This window comes from Podarcis raffonei, chromosome 2 (genome assembly GCF_027172205.1).
Source record: "Podarcis raffonei isolate rPodRaf1 chromosome 2, rPodRaf1.pri, whole genome shotgun sequence".
NCBI lineage: Eukaryota > Metazoa > Chordata > Lepidosauria > Squamata > Lacertidae > Podarcis > Podarcis raffonei.
The window spans coordinates 22,603,041-22,622,279 of record NC_070603.1 but is presented as its reverse complement, the minus strand read 5'-3'; the positions used below and the strand labels follow the sequence as shown (position 1 = coordinate 22,622,279).

At 44.5% G+C, this 19,239-nt stretch overlaps 1 protein-coding gene across 7 annotated transcripts in view; it reads right to left on the bottom strand.

Moving 5' to 3' along the window:
• Positions 1 to 17,208, bottom strand: part of RAB5B (RAB5B, member RAS oncogene family) — a 28,292-nt gene extending 11,084 nt beyond the window's left edge. The window contains exons 1-2 of one of the 7 annotated variants that reach the window (XM_053375268.1): positions 17,041 to 17,127; positions 6,899 to 7,013 (exon numbers count right to left, since the gene is read on the bottom strand). The gene's annotated coding sequence lies outside the window, so the exon portion shown is untranslated. The other 6 variants (XM_053375272.1, XM_053375267.1, XM_053375270.1 and 3 more) reach the window with 6 other exon arrangements.
• Between the last annotated feature and the right edge of the window lie 2,031 nt (positions 17,209 to 19,239).

Here is a 19,239-nt window from a genome sequence, read left to right as displayed (position 1 = left end):
AGATTGATGTGCTGTGCTGGACAGGTGAAAAACACGGAAGGATATAGGCGCAATAAAGACAAGTGAAAGGTATTAAGTTGAATCGAGCAGTAAAACTAGCTTCAGTCAAAACCTGAGCAATTAACAACGAAAACATATTTGGTTCCTCAATTTGTGAAATGTGGGGTGGCAGCCCTGTCATTCAAGGGGGATGTGTAAGATAAGCATGGGCTTTCAAACCAGATGTCAGGATGGATATCCAACAATATTTAGCCCAGAATCAGCACAGTAACCTGACACCTGACCAGACAAGCCACAGACACACTCTATTCAGCAGGGAAAGAGTCAGATTCCTGGTTATCTGCATTGTAGCTAAACACAGCATTTGGTGATTGTAATGTTAAAACACCAAGAACAAACTTCACAGGAGACAAACTGTTGTTGTTTTTTAAAATAAATCTCCTAGAGCAAACAAACCCTCCAGAATTAGCCTTGGAGGGGAAAGAACTCCCATGTGCAGTGAAACGCTGTGATCCATGAGTCAGCAACTACTGCGGATGTCTTTCCTGCTCACATTCTTCAAGACGTCGCAAGCAGTTTCTGAACTGGATTTTTCTTCACATCACATGGCACCAAGAAGAGCCAGGGCTACAGGGACAACACCCCTGACCCGGCCCAGAACGGTATATTACAACAGTGCTTAACATCTCAATTACATCATGAGTTTGGACCAAGCTGTCCGTGAGGTGCAAATGCAGCTGTCTGAGGTTCACAAGTATAACTCATCAGCTCAACGCTTTTCTTCAATGAAGTTTTTCTTCACACCACAGGCCTGCTTTACAGATTATTCACTATTGGGGGGATAGATAAACATCACGAAAGACACCAGGGTGAATATTTCAAATTCCTAGGCGACAAGGCAGTTACCAAGTCCTGAATCCGAGCGTCTTTTGTCCCAAAGCGGGAAGATGTGTTACATTTGCTTCCCAGAGCACAAATGGCCCTGTCCCCCACCATACATTTTCTGAAACAGATCGATTGGTAAGTTAGAAGTAAAAATGTGACACCACACAGACATTTGCTGGTAGCAAAGCAGACGGTACAGTCTATCTCCGTGTTTGTTTACCACCTTAGATTTGGGTAGTATTTTGGATTTTTTAAAAAAGCAAGCTCATAATAGCTCATAGAATCCTTTATTTCAACACGGAGATGTAACTGGAAGCAAAATCCCAGCCACCCACCCTTAAAAATGAACTCCAATAAAACATTAAGCTTCTGACAGGTAACTATTGTAATCACAACCCATGCAAAAAAGCCTCTCTCACACACAAGCTTCTCTCAAGGCTAGTCACCTCTGACAAGCTTCTTGTGTGGGTTGACGTTTTTATTTAAGCCAGTTTCGAGCAAGAATATAAAAGCTGAGGGCAGCAAGTTAATTCTCAGGAATCTTCAATCACCACTGTATTACTAACCCCCGCTTAAAAAAAATTATAACCCAGGAACTACAGCATCTTCAGGGAAAGGCTGAAACATTTCCTAAAGTTTTCTAAACATCAAGTTTTGCTTCCTCTTTCTTAAAAGCAGAATTCTGGGCCACCCAAGGTCTGCATTCATTATCTCATTAAGCTAATTATGCATGAGCCTCTTGCTTATGGCAAACATCTCCTCCGCAATGAGCAGCAATTAAAAGCGGCAAATACCTAACTAACCAAAGCTTCCCATTCCATCTGAACAAGTCAGGATCTTAACTCAACTTCAAACTCAGCAACTTTAAATACAGCAAAATCCAAAACTTGGCTAGAAACGTCGTCCAGGATTCACCTAAGTGTTCCACGAGTCAAAAAATAAAATCAATTGTTATTCACACAATCCAAGGCTGCAAAATGGTTAAGACAAATTATCCAGAGAAGTCCCTCTGCACTATGCACCCAGATCAAATGTGGAACACAGTTAAAGCCAGCAGCACAGACTTTCACTGGTAGCAAAGCAAATACCGTATTTTTCGCACCATAGGACGCACCGGACAATAGGACGCACCTTGTTTTAGAGGGGGGAGAACAAGGGAAAAAAATTCTTCCGCTCTCTGCCCAGCGCCCCTTCAGTGAAGCAGCAGGAGGTGCTGCGCAGAGAGTGGGAGAATTTTCCCCCTCTTGTTTTCCCGCTCTAAAACAAGGTGCCGTTTAAGGTGCGTTCAGGCGGCTACCTTGGAAGCCTGGAGAGCGAGAGGGGTCGGTGTGCACTGACCCCTCTCGCTCTCCAGGCTTCAGGTTCCTTTCGACCTGCTCTTTGGGGCTGGCGGGGGGAAGCCCACCACCAGCCCCAAAGAGCAGGTCAGGGAGCAGCGGAAAGGCGCAGCAGAGAGGCTCCTGCCATAGCCGCGCGTCACTCTCCAGCCGGGAGAGGGTCGCGGGGGGCTGCTTTATCCCTGCGCGCGCTCTCCCGGCTGGAGAGGTGACACGCGGCTATAGAGGCTCCTGCCATAGCCCTGCGTTACCTCTCCAGCCGGGAGAGGGTCGCAGGGCTATGGCGTCTTCGCTCCATAGGACGCACACACATTTCCCCTTCATTTTTGAAGGGGGAAAAGTGCGTCCTATAGAGCGAAAAATACGGTAGTATGTATTTAGATCTAGTTTTGCTGAATCTGCTGAACATGGGGAAACGCTTCTTTCCTTTTCCAAGAACTCTCTTGTGAGAGTGAGAGTGAGAGAGTGCAGTTGAGCAATGACCTTGCAGACATCCTGCCCAGGCTCCCTGGGAAAAGAGCTCTGTGCACTTCTAAAGAAGCAGTTTGCACAGCTGCTCCCTGGCTATTCGGGGAACCTTGCTGAAGTGACACGCTGCCCTGTTTTATGCAGAGATCCTTCTCTGCCCTCATGTATTTTCCAATATGCACCCAGAAAATCAGAGAACTGCAGAGTTGGAAGGGACCCCCGAGGTTCATCTAGTCCAACCCCCCTGCAATGCAGGAATTTCAACTAGATCGTAATAGAATCATAGTCGCTTCCTCTGCTTCACTTTGCATATTTGTAAAGGAATCTCAAAAACTTCAAAAAGCAACAGCACAAGCCGTTTCCTATAAAAGGAAGCCAAACTCAGATATGTGCTCCCCCTGGAACTTCTGAGAGCTTGAGGAAGTACGGTGCATGTAAACACTGGTGCTCGTATTGGCGATTATGTTTCCTTGAGCTGGAGTCGCTGAGCCAAAATGGAGGATGTGGCAACAGCAGTGAACAGACCATTTGGCATTTGGCATCCCTTTGTCTCTTGCATCTCCTGTTGACTCTGCTCACCCACCCACCATCTCTGTTTAGATTGCAAGCTCCTAAGGGCAGGGATCTATCTTTTGGGTATGCAAAGCTCCCTGTACCCTAATATCATCATCAAAATGCTGATCACTCTTCTATGCAATTTCCTTACCGTGAAAACTGTGGGTTACACAGCAGATATAAATTTTGTATATTGGAAACGGGGAAACATTGTATACTGTACAATCTAATTTAATTTAATTCATTTTAATATAATAAATAATAATAATAATAATAATAATAATAATAATAATGTAAAAAACAAATTTTAGCATGGTGATGAAGAAACGGCAGAAAATGTCCAGGATAAGGTGCTGCCTAAAATATCAAAATGACCAAATGCCCCTTTATAATGAGAGATCATGGGGAGAACACTACCTATTCCCAAGCGTGTCCAGCAGTTTTTGCATGATAAACACATGCAGGTATGGTCTGAGTCGTTTCCTACCCAAAGGATTGTACAGCACCGATATACAAATGAAGATTAAAATTAAGGAGGGTGCATCTAGAGCTTTAAACCAAGCCGTTGACCTAAGTTTAGTATATTGCAAACTGTTGAGAACAGTCTCGCAGCACTATTTCTTGAGCTTGTCAGCAATATTAGGTTCCTTTGTGCAAATAAGAGTCCAGCTAAATAGAAACCTCTTTTGCACTTGATGTTTTGCTCCAAACAGGGCAAAATTATTGTTTCAGCAATCATAAAGATTGGTTTTCAGACCCTTGATCATCTTGGTTGCCCACCTCTGCACACCTTCCAGCTTGTCAATATCCTATGATTCTATGGGCACTACCACCTGAGACAATCTGCAGCAAAATCTCTTCCTCTTTTGGTAATTTATTTCCAATGAGGCTTCATGATTTCACAGTAAAAGGCATTTTAAGGGTGCACTACTCCCTGAGAAGATTTTTACACCCCCCCCAAAAAAACCCATTTCCGTTTGCAGGATAAATCCCAGTAATACACAGCAAAGGCATAACCATATTGGAAACCCTTGTAGTGTGTTTTCTGTGCATTGAAGTATTTTTCTGCTTACAAGGCCAGAGAGGGTGAACTGGGTGTTTGGCTCCTTACTTCAGGGCACCTGGAGCACTTCTATGTTACGTGATCAACCAAAGCGGAATACTTTATGTTGTAAGGTAATGAGTTTTTAAAACTTTTGTTTCTGCCTAAAACAAAAAGGTATCTACACTCTACAATCCCCTGCCCCAAAACTGATCAAGTGATAAAATGCTATCACTAGAAATATTTTTCAGCAAGCTTCTTAAAAGACACTGCCGAAGAAAGAGACACTAAAAAAAGACCAAACTAGCCCACAAATCCATTTTGTGGACTTCCAAATGCTTTCCTTCATATATGCGGAATGCTTTAAACTTAATTTACACTGTTGCTTGTAAATATTTTGCAGCAGCTTGTTTAGGAACTGGCATGCATTCTAGCAACAATTAAAGTGTTCAAGAGAACCTTAGAAGATCAAGAATAGGTTGACATCAGGAGATCTTCCCTACATAGTAAGAGTGCTTTTGGGAGGTAGTTTTCTTCATACCTTGTGTTTGAAGGGCACTCTCCTAAGCAGTTTAATCAAGCAACTTTAGAGGTGACCTGATTAAGGAGACGGCATGTGTAACAGGGGAGAGAGCACTGAGCACTGAATAGAAAACTGGCAAAACAAGTATTTTCGGCGTAGCCTAAAGTTGTAGGCAGGAACATTCCAGTCAGAAGTAAGGAGCAGACCAGAAGTGCGTTTATGAACAAGCCATTTGTGGAAAGAGAAAGTTTCTGAAAGCCAAATATGCATTTGTTGGCGGGTTAAATTACTGGGTTAGCAATGACATCTAGGGAAGTTCAGTTGTCCCAAGAAGTTTTACTATCAAGTATATTGTTACTTCGTTCACAAAACCCGTAAGCTCCTTTATGCAGTTCAATAAACATGCACCAGAACAAAGTCATCTTTCTCCAAACCTGTCAAAGGAAACTTTCTAGAGCTTGCTTTCTGCACTGAAGGAGTTTTAACAAAGTGTCTAGCAAGGCATTATTGTCTCTTTTTCCTATTAACAAGGAGCGCCAACTAGCTTCACTGCTAAGGTAGTTAATGCTTGACACCATGGTAGAATGGAAGCATATTTAAGAAATCGGTAGTTGAGAATGATTGGCAAGGACCTGCAAATACCGTATTTCTCGCTCTATAAGGCGCACCTACTTTTTTTGGGGGGGGGAATTCAAGAAAAAAAAATGCAGTTCTTGGGGGCTTTTGGGGGAGGTGGGGGAAGTGAGAGAGCCTCGGTCTATCCCTTCCCCCACCTCCCACAAAAGCCAGGGTTAGCCGTGCGAAGCCTCCCCAGGGCAGCGGGATGAAGGCTCCCTGCTGCCCTGTAGAGGCTTCACAGGCTACCCCAGAGCTGCTTGACCCAAAGAGCAGGTCGGGGAGCAGCGGAGGAAGCGTGGCTTCCCCCCACTGCCAGCCCCACAAGCCTTTCCACTGCTCCCCAACCTGCTCTTTGGGGAAAGCCACCACCAGCCCCAAACAGCGGGTCGGGGTGCAGCGGAAAGGCTGCTCCCTGAGCTTGTGGGCTGGCAGTGGGGAAAGCCTTTCCGCTGCTCCCTGAGATTGTGGGGCTGTGGAGGGAAGCCCAGGCTTCCCCCCCCCCCAGCCCCAGGGACCACACATTCGCTCCATAAGATGCACAGACATTTCCCCTTAGGTTTTAAGAGGAAAAAAGTGCGTCTTATGGAGCAAAAAATACGTTATATAGCCTTGTCAGAATGTAGTAGATAGACAGGGGTGGGTGAGAGAGTGTCCAAGCCCTCCCTCCAGCTCATGAAGTTCCACAGACTGCCTTAGCAAGTCATAATCTCATCTTCATCACCCACAGGATTGTGGTAAGGGAAAGATGGAAGAACATGAGCTGTGTTAGGATGAAGGACTTAAGACTGCCAGTCTGATCTGTCTCCAACACTGACCATGCCAGAAGCTCACAAGCAGTACATAAAGCCAGTTGCCCCTTGTTTGTTTAGTAGAATTTATAAACCACTTAATCCAAAACCCTAAATAGTGTATAAAAAAATCCAAAACATACAAATAAAATCAGCAACATTCAAAAACAAGTATGCATAACTAAACTTTAAGTATACGACCATGAGTTTGGGAGGACAGGTGGAACACAAATACGCCACTAGTTCACTACAGTCACTCCTACGTGATCATGCTGGGCTTGCCCAACATTGTTACAACCAACTTTATTCAGTGTAATATCAGAATCAAAGAAGAGAAAGAAAAATCGGTACATCTTAGCTTCCACCATAGGTTATCCAAATTTACAAGTAATGGTACCTGCATCCAGGATGGTACCATACAGCTTGGAATAAGGGGCATTTTAGAAGCTGGTTTCACACACTTCTGTGAACAGCTATCCACAAAAGTACTAGGCGTGGACTCCAAGCCTGATTGCACCTGTCTGCTCTGGCAAGTAAAAGAATGAAACTGTTAACATGAGGCTCAAATAGGCTTTGAAGTTTGTTTGTGCTGCTAATCATCCAAATTCTAAAGGTGTGGAGACACAGGAAAATAGAAAGTCACTCTTAAAAAAGCATTAAAGGGTGGGTCCAATGATGTTACCTTTGCTAATCAAACAGGCTTAAAATCAAAGGGGAAGGCTTGATCTCTCTGAAGTCCTAGGTCAGTCTGGAGCAAGTGTTTCCAATTTCAAACTGCTGCCCTGAACTGTGAAAAGCTACATAGAAAATGAATAAAAGTAAGAGTGAATGAAAAAGAATCATGCATATTTCTCTCCTTCCTTTGAGTCAACCAAAGGAGCAGTTTAAATTTAGAAGACCAAATTTTGAAATTAGCAGTTCTTTAGAGGAGAAGGGAACAGGATGGCCAAATATTAAGCTCTCTCGTACCTGGCGGGCCATTCTGACAACCTCAGACATCACTGTGATCTGTTTTTCCTTTACAGCACACGTTGAGATCAAGATCCCAGTGGAGTTTGAAGTCATTGCTAACCAGCGCTGAATTCAACTCCCGCTTTTTGTGAGGGATTGGCTTTGCTTGGTAGCACCAACTGGAACCAATTCCAGCAGGGTTTACATTTGGTACCAAGTTTAAAAGGCACTGGAAACAAGCCCCACATGCCAATGACCCATTGGAAATGCAATTTAAGGCCCTCAGTTGTGCCTCTGCCACTGCATCTTTACATGCTCAACATCAGGTGGGTATGACATGGGGAAAATAACCTCAGAGGCCTAATTAGGACCCCTGCTGGGTCTAGTTAGGTCTGCAGACTGGATGTTTCTCCCTGCTGCTTTTGAAGATCATTTAGCTTGTCCTATGAAATGCAATGGTAGAATCAGAACTTTGTAGAATCAGAGACTTTGGTAAGACTCTATTTTAGCTAAGTAAAGATGCTCGATGTGTTTTACAGCTTGAACCTCCCAAGTTCTCTCAAAAGCACACACACACACACCCCAGCACTGAATGGTCCTTACTCTCCTACAAGTGTGCACAGTCTTTCAGTTTTAGAATAATGTGACAGGGAGTCAAATAGGGCTGGGCGGTGTTGGGTTTTCAATATCGCGATGTACCGCCAGCAAAACATGGCGGTTTGGCGATAAACCACAATGTTGAAACAAGCTGCACTGGCCCCAGCTGGCGAGGTGCTGGGAGAAACTGCCTCAGCTCTCACGGTGGGAGATGAGGCACTTTAAGTACATCTGGAGAGCTGGGGACACTGCAGCTGGCCCCAGCCTGCTGCTCAGCTCTGGGGCGGAAAGGCACCTGCGCCAACTAAGCGATGCCCAATGTCCCAGTGAGCAGGAGTGGGATCAGGGCTGCTCAGCTGAAGAGCACGAAGCCTGCTTGCATGCAAGTACCCCTCAATGGAAAAGTGTGATGGAGCATGCACCTCCCCAGCTGAGCAGCCCCGATCCAGCTTCTGCTCCTGTGCAAGTGGAAGCGGGGCTCTCTCAGCTGGGAAGCAGAGGCTTTGCGCTCCCCAGCTGAATCCCACTCCTACTTGTGTGCAAGCAGGAGAGGGGTTGGGGATCTCTCAGCTGGGAAGTGGGGGCTTTGCGCTCCTCAGCTGAGGAGGCCAGCTCCTGCTCCTACTCGTGTGCAAGCAGGAGTGGGGTTTGTGCTCTCTCAGCTAGGAAGCGGAAGCACTTTAACAGAGCCTCCCCCCTACCACTGGCTTGTGCAAGCTGGTAGAGAGATGGGGGCTCCCTAAAACTGCTTGGCTGAGGCAAGGGCAGCGGCATGCTCCTCAGCCAAGACCACAATGGCAGTTTCACTCAGCGGTATATCAGTGGTGAAACCGCCGCTGCTTGAGTGCCTCCAGCGCTGGTGGCTTGTTTTTCCCTCAGCATGCTGGGCACTGGAGGAAGAGGGACTCGGGAGCAGCAGCGGGTTCACCAGTGAGTGAATATGTCATCGTGGTCTGCCCCTCGTACCAGTCCTGGTGATATATCGATATACAGTGGTACCTCTACTTACGAACTTAATTCATTCCAGAGGTCCGTTCTTAACCTGAAACTGTTCTTAACTAGAGGCGTGCTTTCGCTAATGGGGCCTCTTGTTGCCACTGCGCCGCCGGCACACAATTTCCGTTCTCTTCCTGGGGCAAAGTTCTCAACTCGAGGTAAACTCTTCCAGGTTAGCAGAGTTTGTAACCTGAAGCGTTTGTAACCTGAGGCGTTTGTAACTCGAGGTACCACTGTATCGCCCAGAACCAGAGTCAAAGTCCACAGTTAGGTTAATCGTTTTGGCAATTCTGAGAGCCCTAAGTGAAGGATCATGCATACCAACTCTCTGATTTCATTAGAAATTCTGAATAAAAATAACATCTAGAATTAAACCTTTCCAAACTCCAGGGGGAGCGTTTCAGTGATAGAGACTGAAAAACCACATCTAGCCTATGACACTAGCCTATACAAACCTATGCCGCATAAGCCATTTAAAACAGCCTTGCAAGTTAGCCCCCAAAGGTTACTAGCCTGCAAACAAAATCACCACCTAGTCTTTGCCAGCTCCTCTTAGGGGGCTATTAAAAAAAACTGCAGGCCAGAAACACAGTGCTTGGAGGCAGCAGCACAGAGCACCCCACCAGCCTGACTGGTTTCTTTGGTAGATATACAAGAGCTGGCTTTGCCTCTATAGCATGTCAAGTACAGAAAGAGAGCAGGTTTCTGGTGGAGGAAAGCAATTTTCTTAGGGCAGCCCCAATGAAGTACTTATTAGTCTAGCTCTATCAATGTAGCTTTAGTGATGGAATCTGTCAACAACTTGACCTGCTACATGTCCTCTGTGAGTGCTTAACTGGCAAGCTGATCAACACAAATATTAGCTTGGTTCAATGTTTCTCAAGATTCTTCTGATCATCGTTTCTGGTATTTTCCTTGAAATCCAGTGCTAAAAACAACTGTTCAGGATGCCTGGGCCATCAGGTTTCTTATTGCAGTTGCATTTTCTTGTGCTTTTAAGCCTCCCTGAGCAATTTTTTGTCCCAAGAAGTTGGCATGGAACAGGTTTTTCCCAGATTTATGTACGCAACTAAAGAGTGATATGATGTCCACATGTTAGCTGCAGGAAATACCAGTGTTACAACAATTGCCCAAAGAGTTTTCAGCACAATTGTTTTATATGCTCAGATAAGGTTACCCCTATTTTATATCCCAAATATATGAAACTTTCATAGAGGACAGCTATTAAGTTAGGACAATATGTGTAGACATCTGCCAAGCCAATCTGAACACTTTTTCCCTACACTGGAAGATACTTCATCATCAACTCATTTCAGAACCAAGGTTTGGGCACTGCATGGTGACAACACTCGAGTTCATAGAGTCTATCCAAGTTTCTCTGTAATGCATCCAAAGTCTCACTGCTGCCTGCACATTCAGCCTGCCATTTCCTTCTGATTAATTTAGGGTTGCAAAAGAGTTGAGAATAGTTGCTCTTGCTCCAGTGAAGTTCCCCTATGAGCTGCATATTATTTATTAAGCAATCTCTGGGCAAACAACTCCTTTTACAAAAACAACCCATTTCTCCACTCAACAGATAGAATCATATAATTGTACAGTTGGAAAGGACCACGAGGGTCATCTGTATATACAAATAATTTTCTGTTAGTCCCTTAATATTACCAGGAACAGTTAGGGAAAGATGGAATTAAGCACATAATGGGAACAAAAATGCTTAGAGGGTGAGGGAACGGATATCTGAACTACCTTGAACGTTTATTGGTGCAGGGCAGGACAGGTGAGAACATCTAAGTAGCGCTGATTGACCAGATGGAGTAAGTGATCCAATAATAATTTATTATAATTGTGTTCCCCTCCTTGTTGAGAGCCAAGTCTGGTTTGCTGATACTTTTTGCAAGGGTCCTCAGAATGACCAGAATGGCCTCCACTTGGCTCTTTCTCTGTAATTCCCACTAAGGGTCTCAGAGAAGCCGCAGTAGTTCTGAGCACATCTTACAATCTCTCTCTTTGGACTACAACTTTAATCTGTATTAACAGCCAAATGAGATAATAATTGTATGCACCATGGTGTGTAATGAAGGATGATGCATTAAGTACCTACACGAGCAGTGCAGAGAACGCTCTGTTAGAGCCACCCACTTCTGATGCCCCCATGGCCACCAATTCATGTTCTTGTTCATATGGAAGGATAAACATGTAATAGTTGAAGTTAGTCAGTATGGTGTGATCAAGTGCTTAGCTACTAGAATGGCCACATACAAAATAATGAGTAGACAAGATACAAAGGAAGCCAGAAGTCTCCACCAGCGTGAATGTACAAAAAGGTTCAGAGTTTGGAAGCTCTGAAAGATTCCCAAGACCCTTAGGGTTCTGATTTTTATTCTACTTTTATATTAAAAAATTAATAATGCTAATTCTCTTCTAGCCCATATAACTTTTGGGAAGTTACAACTAAAAGCTCAGAGACCAGATCCCTCTCCCAACTACACTCTCTATTCTACAATCTAGTCCCTGCCAGTGAGTCCATATTTGCAAAGGTGACACAGACAAAGTTCATGCAACAGAATTTGGATTTTCCACACAGAACTTTAGTCTGGCAGAAATGCCACCCATGAAGGCTTGCCACTATAAATGACATGTGGTACTTCTGCCTTGCTGCTAACTCTTATCTGTGAAGATTTGCTGAATTCATCAGTTGCTACTGCAACTAATTTCTGCTTACTAGTATTTCCTGCAGCTTTCCAAATGTCTGGTGCTCCCAGGGCTTGAAACAAGCAAATATCAACAACTGAGGGACTTTGGTCTGAAGGAAAACCTTTACTCCTGGGTCTGAGTGCACACACTTAGCACAATAGTTGCAAATGGCTCTATTTGCATTGAATCTGCCTGTACCAATTCAAGGGCAAGCCTGGAAGAGGTGAGATTACATTTTTACCCCATCCTATTGTTCTAGGATGAAAGGAAAGTCTCTAAATACTGGCAGAGCAAAACGGGAAGCTGAAGTTTGCCAGGGATATTGCATCAGGGTCAGGGAACAGGAGGCAGCAGGCAGTTGAGAAATAAAATATCCAGCCCAGATTCTCATGGCCAAGAGTTTGGTCCTTTCTGTTAGTTTACTTAGCTAGACTGTGGCACAAGTACTTAAAACCGAGAGGTTATTGCCTACCGTTTTAGCAATATACCCCTTAGATTCAGATTTGGAATAATATATGTGATATCCTTATGCTAAGGGACCCAACATAACAAGACTCTCCAAAAAAGCTTTAAAATAATTAGGATTTTTCTTATGCAACTTACTCTACTTGAGTACAGTAAATTTTCAAGTCTAGAAGTATGCTGCATTAGTATTTTCTCTCTTCAGAAAACTAGCAAAGTTCAGAAAAGTTAATGGTAGGCAGATATCAAAGTGAAAGCAAACCTGGGCCTCCTTTTCGAATTGCCTTCAATGTACAACCCATTGATGTAAGCAATGATCTCGCTTATTTAGTTATTTAGGAAAAAAACATACTTATATACCTTCAACTCATAAGAGATCAAGGCAGAGTCAATATGTACAACATGACACAACATAGAAGCAATAGAAAATAGTCATTAAAATGACTAATCAAGAAAGCATAAAGGCCTGTCAGTATAAAAAGGTCTTCAAGGAGCACCTTTGGAAGTCAATGGCAACAATGCCTTCCCAATTTGCCCTAGCAATAAATTTTCTAGACCTTTGTAATAAAAGGCTAATCTTTTGTAATAGGTTCTATATAGAGTTGCCTATCAAGTTTGCAAGTGAGGGTAAAATGGAGCATCTCATCTTTTGAGAGGTGTGGACAGCGGTGAACACATTTTGCTCCACAGCTTGCAATGACTTCTCTCAGCTACAATTCAAAGTACAGTGGTACCTCGGGTTAAGTACTTAATTCGTTCCAAAGGTCCGTTCTTAACCTGAAACTGTTCTTAACCTGAAGCACCACTTTAGCTAATGGGGCCTCCTGGTGCTGCTGCCGCACCACCGCTGCACAATTTCTGCTCTCATCCTGAAGCAAAGTTCTTAACCCGAGGTACTATTTCTGGGTTAGCGGAGTCTGTAACCTGAAGCGTATGTAACCTGAAGCGTATGTAACCCGAGGTACCACTGTACTAGTTCTGACAAAGCCCTAAGCAACTTAGGCCCTACATACCTTTCAGATCTCTTTCCCTATGTCCCACAGCAATCTTAATCAAAGGATAACACCTGTTAACAGTATGATGTGTGTTCCATGACAGAATCAATGTCAAGGACACAAAACAGAAAACTACTCTATATTTTTGGAACTCCCTCCACATGAAGCTCAAAGTCATGGCCTGAGAATATTTTGGAAGCAATGCTATATCCTTAGTTTTTGGATGGCCCATTTTGTGGCCAGGTTTAACCATAGTTTAGAAAAGAGTTGGAATACCCCAGCAATTTTTTTCTAATGTTCCAACCTCCCAAATAAATGGCAGATGAGAACACAAGAAAGGAACAACATAAATGATTTTTCTTCACCAAGATCTAAGAAGAACTAGATGTTTCAAAACATTTAGTTGGGAGTTTCAGGGAGTTCATTTGTTACTAATGAAACCTAATGTCCATTTGAATTTTTCAGACAGATTAAAGGCATAGCTGTTTAATATGTGTCAAACAGCCAGAGAAACTGCACATGCCTATATTAGCAAATATAGTGGTCACAAAAACTATGCAGTTGGATCAGAGCAAAGGTCAACCTGCATTCTGTTCCAAAATTCAGACAGCCAAACACTCCTAGAAAGCTCCGAGGTAGGATATGAAGCCAACACTCCCCTTGTTCCTTGATTAACACATACCTTGTCTGGGTATTTTTGCTTTAGACAATAGCTCCTGAGATTCCTTTTTGCCTTCAGTGTTTATTTACTGATTTGCTATTTTTGCTTATCTTCCACCAAATGAGTTCAAAGCAGAACACAAATCTATGTTACACTCAACTTACCAAGCTAATCAATGCAATTAGGAGAGCAGGTATTTTTCCAAGATGAAAAGGGAAATCCTTCTAGTTTTCTCATATACTTTCTGGTCTCCTAACTATTCCATGTTTAAGACCACAGGAGTTCACAACCCTTTTATATAGTGGGAAGGAGATGTGTGGCAAGTTGTTAAGTCACAATGTCAAACCAGTGTTGGGGGATTTTCTAGAAAACAGATGATGCAAACATTCCTTGAACTGCTATATCCACCAGAAAAGAAGCCCAGAAGTTACTTTTTGTAGCAGTGTACAGTTATGGATGGTAGTAAGCAAAAGTAGGGCAGATGCTAATGCTACTTTGCAAAAAAGAAACTGAACATTCAGGGGTGCAACTTCCCTGTTGAGAAAGTGAGTGCAAATACGCAGCATAAGCATCCAAATATGTTCTTCTCATAACACTTGTAGTGGAGGGAAAGGGTGCAGCTAGAATGGTTAGTTGTTAAGATATACAGGGTTGTATCCAACTTTGTTTTGCTAAGAGCATACACATTGAAATTAATGGACTTAAGTTACTCATGTCCGTTTCAATAGGTCCAGTCAAAGTATGATTAATGTTAGATCGAACCCATAGTACTGGCAAAAGCCAATAAGCTTGTGAATTGCTACAATATGCAACTTCCAATAAAAATAGCAATTTGTTACAAGTAATTTTGATAATTTTCATCAAGATTTTGGAAGCTTATTCCCATTAGACTACTGTTATGAACCACTCTTTGTTTTTGATTATAATCAGTAATCAAGTCTTACTCATTTGGGGTATAGTGCTACAAGCACAGAAGTATTGCTCTCTTGAAAAAGATCTCTCAAACCAGGTATGATACTTAACTGATGCCAGCTCCAAAGTCATTGAACATATACGGTGACCCCGTTGTGAACATATTTTAATGTTACTAAGTTGTCTTCTAACAAGCAAAGTTGTGTTACACTGATCAAGAAAAAAAGTAGGAAGAGGTAACTTCTTTCAGAGATTCAGTAGAAACTGTCCCATCAGTAAACAATAGAAGGCTTATCACTTGACATACTGCAGACTGAAGAAGAAACTCTAGGACAAGCCCACACTGGATGACCTCATAACTCTCTGCAATCTAACTTTCATGATTCACATCCTTCCTTTTCTTTACAGCCCTACAAATGATCCAACATCAGATTCCACACACGTGATGTGATCAATTTTATTTGTCTGCAGCACAATGGCCATTACAAAACATGGAAATAATATAAGTACTGTACCTATAGTCACACATTGGAAGCAAATCTATATTACTGATAAGACAAAGACCAGGGAAGCAGGGACGAAACATAGCACCAATAACAACACTAGCAATATGAGATCAACAACATCGAAATACTATTAATAATATCAAAGAATCCTATGAAAAACATGCCAGTTCTTAAATAATCAGTATATAATGTCACATGTGAAAGTAGTCAATCACTTTATCTAAAGGTGCTGAGCACATGACTTTGTTTTTACAATTTCAACTTAAACACCTGCAAATTCCCACCATATAAAAGACCCCCATTAAGCCTTATGGGTTGAGGACACATTAGCGTACTTCCAACTAGCTCTCTCTACTTTTCATGCTGCATCAACAAGGAACCTATTTTTATTTCATTCTGTTCTCTGGGCAGTTTGCCTACCCCAATACATTTTTAATAAAGTCAAGCTGTAAGAAGCAATTATAAACCCCTTACAGTAGAGAAATATCTATGAATCCCTAATGTGCCCATCTCCTGAATATCCAGGGGATAATTACAAGGATTAGTAGAAGCATCACACATGCCTAACTAGAACCCTGAATTTAAACAGAATCAAAGACTCCCCGTGGATGCTAATCGCACAATAGGTGGCTTTGCTTTGAAAAGCAACAATAATCAAATAACTTTGCCTCTCCCAGGTGACTACACCAAAGAAAGAAATTCTGGATTAAGGAGCCCAAGGGAGAGAAAAAAGGAAACCGAGGTACTATGGGAAGGCAGAAATGCTCCAGCACTGACAAAACATGATGGACTAAGGATAGCAGCTTCAACAGGTCAAGCAACTGTACTCAGGTCACATGACAACTAGCAAAAACTAGGGCAGCTGCAATTTCACAAGGTGGTGGTGCTACAAAAGTACCACCTTCATAATACAAGAAACAGGCTTGGAGACTTTGATATGGGCACCCCACAGCAGTGTAACCATCTCGAGATTTCAAGAATAAAAGTGAGACACCATGGAAGCGTGCAGCCTATGTTGCAGCGGCCAATGTTTCTTAAACTATCACCATCAAAATAAAGACTTGTAAAGTAAGCCCTGCCAATACTTTCAATGCAAGGGTAGCCACAGTATCGAATTTACAGAAGACACAGCAATACACACAAAGGCTATTAAATGCACCCCAAGTATCAGCCAGTGCCCCCTTGACTTCCTACCACAGGCCGGGCCCATCTAGGCTCTGCTCCACCACACAGGGAAACAAGAAGCCGATTTACACAGAGTCACACCACTGGACCATCTGCCTCGACAAAGACTAGCGGTGGCTCCCAGGGGTTACTCGGGAGAGGGCAGGGACTGAACCCTGGACCTTTGGCATTGCAAAGCCTACACTTTTCACCCGAGCAACCACCTTTCAAAAAGGAGCCTGTGTAAATACCTCAGCCATGGCTAACCACCAACATTGATTCTATACTTGAGAATTCCTATAACACCACCTACATTCAATAATAAAAAAGACACATTAAAAGCGCATTATTGGGGGACAAGATGCTCCTCTCCCCCCCTCCCCACACATACACCCCCTGATGGCCTCTGGAGATCATCGCCCTGTCGCCAGCCCCCAGAGTGAAGCAAGCGCGCCTCGCCATCCGACTGCCCAAGGTGCCAAGGCCCTTCCGCTTCCACCCCCCATCTCATGTGGGTCCTCCATGCCTTCGCAGACTCAGCGGGACGGGTCGCCCACCCTTCGAGGCCAAAGGAGGGGACGGGGGTGGGGGGGGAGGGAGAGGGCAGACCTGCCCCCCGAGCCCCCCCCCCGACGCCAGGGATCCTCCACTCGGCCTCTTCCCCGTTCCCTCAGCGCAGGCCCAGGCGCCCCGGTGAGGCACTTCGCCACCCCTTCCCACCCGAAGGGCCCGACTTCTCCCCACCCCACCCCCCGGGGGTAGCCAGGCAACCACCTCTCCGAGGGAACCCCAGGCAACCACGCTCCACTCGGCGAGGACACTCGCTCAGGTAACCCGGACAACCGGCAAGGCCCGAGTCTCTCGCCCCCCGCCCTCCTGTGGGTACCTGAGGCGGCTCCGACTCGGGGCCCCCCCTCTTCTCGGCCCCCGTCTGCCTCGCACACAAACAAACTAGCTCAACCGAACCCACCTCTGCGCCGGAAGGCAGGGCTTAGTCTGCGGCCGGAGCCAATCAGCGCCGGGCACCTGGGGACCGGTCACGCCCTCCCGGCCAATCGCGCCGCGCGAAACCGCACCCAGGCCCCGGCTGACTAATCGCGACCCAGCGAAGGGGAGGATGGGCAGTAAGCTCCCCCGCCAATGGCGTTAGAGGAGGCGGGCTGGCCAATTGAAAAGCGGCTGGCCTAGAGGAGGGGCGGGATATCTCTCTAACAGACGAGGGAGAGAACCAGTAGGAAGGCGGGCGATTCAGGAGGTTTTATAAACAACAAATAAGGTGACCTGGAGGGGAGGAGCGCTCTGGCATCTCCAACCAGTTATAACCCGGGGCTTTAGTAGGCAGCGTCCAATCCGAGGGCCAGACGTCCTCGGCGAGAAGCGGAGGATTGATTGACAAGCGCGTTGGCGGGCGTGGCCTCAACTTTTTTGGCCCAACCAGAGATTACGCTATCGGCGCCGGCCAGTGAGAAGCGAGCTGCCCTTTGAACGGCAGTCTGAGGGGGAGCGGGGGGAGGGGGCACCTGGGAGCGTTGTGACCCTTGACCTCTGGAGGCGCGTAGTAGGGAGCAAGTCCCACTGGGCTCAATGGCAGCTGCTTCTGAGGGACATCCTCAGGATTGCAGGGGGTTAGACTAGATGACTCTCAAGGGTGCCCAGGATTCTCAGGGACCACGTGGCCCTATTCCCTGTATTTCTTTTATTTCGTCTTGCAAAGCAACTACTGTACAGGGGTACCTCTGGTTAAGTACTTAATTCGTTCCAGAGGTCCGTTCTTAACCTGAAACTGTTCTTAACCTGAAGCCACACTTTAGCTAATGGGGCCTCCCACTGCCGCTGCGCGATTTCTGTTCTCATCCTGAAGCAAAGTTCTTAACCTGAAGCACTATTTCTGGGTTAGCGGAGTCTGTAAACTGAAGCATATGTAACCTGAAGCGTATTTAACCCGAGGCACCACTGTACTCTATTCCCAATTTAAAAATGGAAAGCATAATGCTGGTGGTCAACAAAAGAGGTTTAAAGACAAGTCAAATCTTTTAAAAATGTAGTATAAACACCGACAATTGGGAAACACTGGCCTGCGAGCGCTCCAGATGGAGAACAGCCTTTACCAAAGGTGCCATGAGCTTTGAAGACACTCAAACTCAGGTCGAAACGTGCTAAGAGGAAGGCATGCTTAGCAAACCCTCTCTGTGTTCAACTCCCACCTGGAAACCTATGTCCCCACTGTGGAAGGACGTGTGGATCCAGAATTGGTCTCCAGTCACTTATGGACTTACTGTTAAAAATGTGTTCACGGAAGACAATCTTACTCGGCTATGTGTGATCGCCAAAGAAGAAGTAGTTCTATTAATCCCCAAGCTGCTTGTTGAGGCAAGAGCAAATCACCTGTTGGGCTTTCATGGAAGTATCTCACATACACATTGGTTGCAGAAAGACACAATTTCTTTGTGTGTCTGCTCATGTTCTGGATGAACCACAATGTAACTTTGCAACACCAGCACAACATACAGTGCTACCTCGGGTTAAGAACTTAATTCGTTCCCCGTACGGGCCACCAAAAAAAAGAAAAAAGAAAGATAGAGAACTTAATTTGTTCTGGAGGTCTGTTCTTAACCTGACATACCACTTTAGCTAATGGGGTCTCCTGCCGCCGCACAATTTCTGTTCTCATCCTGAAGCAAAGTTCTTAACCCAAGGTACTATTTCTGGGTTAGCGGAGTCTGCAACCTGAAATGTCTGTAACCCGAGGTACCACTGTACTAGATCCTGCAGTGGAGTGCAGGGCAGATAAACAGTCTAGACGTCTTTTGCCCTATTGGGCTTAGGCAAGAATCCCCAGCTCACATGAGACCAACGACAAAACAGAAAAATTTTCTTCAAGAGGATAGTCGCATGTATAAAAATTACAGATATTTTAATGAGTTAAATGTACTAGTGCCACAATATTTTAGAAACATCTGTCTTGCAAAGAGCTACCAAGGAAAAGGACAAAAATATTTTTTTCCTTAAAAAAGTTTAATTACAAGGTGCTTAGACTAACAAGTTCTATACAAAACCAGAACTCTTTTTTAAAAACAACAGCCTT